The sequence below is a fragment of the Leptinotarsa decemlineata genome, unplaced genomic scaffold (assembly GCF_025532065.1).
Source record: "Leptinotarsa decemlineata unplaced genomic scaffold, Ldec_3_MD MMD2_tig00000505_RagTag_RagTag, whole genome shotgun sequence".
In the NCBI taxonomy this organism is placed as follows: Eukaryota; Metazoa; Arthropoda; class Insecta; order Coleoptera; family Chrysomelidae; genus Leptinotarsa; species Leptinotarsa decemlineata.
Window position 1 is genome coordinate 13851809 of NW_027412549.1, and position 2521 is coordinate 13854329.

The window sequence follows — 2521 nt, forward strand, 5'->3', positions numbered from 1 at the left end:
AGAAAAGTTAACAACAACATGCAACTAGATGCCTATGAGAGTGTAGAAATAAGTAAACACAATAATATGATGAATAACGATGACGGACTTATACCAAAGAGCATACTATATAGCTTGTTGAAATAAAATAATGCTGTCGTGTTTACTGATTACTACTTAAGAACACATTGCAAAAATGAATTTGGATAGGCAATATTATGAAATTAATTTTTATATAGCTGAAAACTGTTTTATATAAACATATATTGTAAAATAATAGATAAGGCATAGGTAATTGTAAAATTAATTCAAGTTGGTTTACCTGAATGGTTGGTACGCCTGGAAGGTTCACCTTTATGGGGTAGGTACCTATATAGCATAAATAGGGTTAGCTCGCATTAGTTTCTAGTTTTAATCTTCCTCTTTGAAGATGATCACTTGGTGATCGAAACAAGTGTCGAGGTGTTAAAAATAACGATTTGGTGTTGGGAAAAAACTCCAGTAATATTCATTATATGCTAAAACAATTCAAAATAGTATTTCGAGTGTAATATAAATGGAATATATTTATAGAATGAAAAAAAAATGTCAGAAGTGGGATTCGAACCCACGCCCACAGAGTGGACCAGAACGCTCGAACCTGCATGCAGGCAAGGTAACCTTGAGTCTGGCGCCTTAGACCGCTCGGCCATCCTGACATGTAGAATTGCTCTCCGTTTATATTATATAAATGAAAAGTTGTTGTTAATTAATCAATATTTGTCATTTTGAAACAATCATTTTGCCATCATCACTTACTGATATTGATTTATTCATTATTTTCCAATTTCTATATAATTTTAAATGAGAATAGCAAATTATTAATCTATATGAGAATGTTTATCCAAACATACTTATTTTTCCCAGATTGTTGAATTTCTTCCATAGATCACTAATGAGAATGAGGTACCTCCTTCAAATTTCTTGGCTAAAAATATCTCAGCCAATAAAATCTGAGTAGTAAGGTTTTAGTAAAAAATGCTCAGACAGAAAATGCTCGTGGCAAAAACATCTTGCCAAATAAAATATATAAAAAAACTTTCCTAATTTCGGCGTTTTATGTATTACCCCCAGTAATCGTCGTACATACTATAATTGACTGTTGCTCGTGTAGGGTCGTACCTGCATCTTTTATCTGATTGAAGAATATTACCGAAGTTATTTTAACACCTCCTCACGCGTTTCGATCAACAAGTGATCTTTTTCAAGAGGAAAGTAGTCAAACTGACCATACATACAAAGCTATCATTATGTATACCATAGATACCTGTTCGATAACAATAAACTTAACAGTTTTAGTACTTTTCAACTTGTGAACTAGACTAGTAACGATATTTGTTCGTGAGAAATAATTCACATTTGATATGTACTTACTACTTACTTATTTTGAGATATTATTCACTGAGATGTTTTTAGCTGAAATATTATTATTCGGGATATTATTCCTGAGATGAAAAGAGGAGGACCCTCAGAATGATTTACGTGGCTTGATTTCTGTAACAAACATACGTGATCGTAAAAATAAATGAAAAAATTCATTTTATTACTCACGTCTATTTTCTTGGAAAGCCATTTTACATTGTGTGTAAATGAAATAAGGTGAGTCAAGCTAACAAGCTAAAATGTCAAAGCATACTTCAATTTTATTTTATCTCTGAATTCAATGTAAGAATTTTTAATTTTCAATAATTCATTTTCAGAGGTGGAGGAAAATACCATGGCCGAACATGAATCTTTCTTCAACATTCCGTATGTTTTTCAACAATACAGATTGAAAATTATACGTGATAAAGCATTATAAAATATTAGTTTTCCAATTAGATACAAATAATCTGATAGTATACCCTAACCGAATTAATAACAATACTAAAACCAACCAGAGAAACTACCTTATAAAAATATGTTCCTGAAAAAAAAAGTATGACTCATTACTATAATATCCAGATAGAAAACTAAACTTTTGATTTTCGCAACCCCACATTGCATACGGGGAAATAGAAAGATGGTGTGATGGAATAATTATCAAGGGTTATACTCCGATTTCATTTCGTTAAATATATGCACATAAATTTACTAATTTCAATAACTTTATGACTATCCAACATCGTTGGTCGATAGTTAAGAAAGTCTTAGTATAATTAATTATTTTACAGAGCAAAACAAAAACATAGTTTGATCTATTCCAAACACCTTGAGGGCAGATAGTAATTTTAGTTATATCAAACCTGTTATATAGAGTACGGCTCTGACCGCAGTGCAAATAGTAAACTGTGAATTAGCTCCGTTACTAAATTGATTTGTGTTAGTTTCTAACTCATTTAATTTTGATCAAAGCTCAGCACAGTAGTATTCCTGAACATACACACATTTTAAAACAGTGAGTAAACGACAATAATAATATATTAATTATTATATAACCTCAGTATCTGGAGTCAACTGTGATAACACGATACATACGGCGCGCATTCCGTACTTTTTGGGAGTGACCACCAGGACCGCACTC

The 2521-nt window shown here is 31.5% G+C and overlaps 1 non-coding gene across 1 annotated transcript; it reads right to left on the minus strand.

Annotated features, from left to right (window-relative positions):
• Positions 1-565: 565 nt before the first annotated feature.
• On the minus strand, positions 566-677 carry TRNAL-CAA (transfer RNA leucine (anticodon CAA)). Its single transcript has 2 exons — positions 640-677; positions 566-610 (listed from the first exon to the last, which is right to left on the minus strand). It is a non-coding gene; the product is annotated as a tRNA-Leu (tRNA).
• Between the last annotated feature and the right edge of the window lie 1844 nt (positions 678-2521).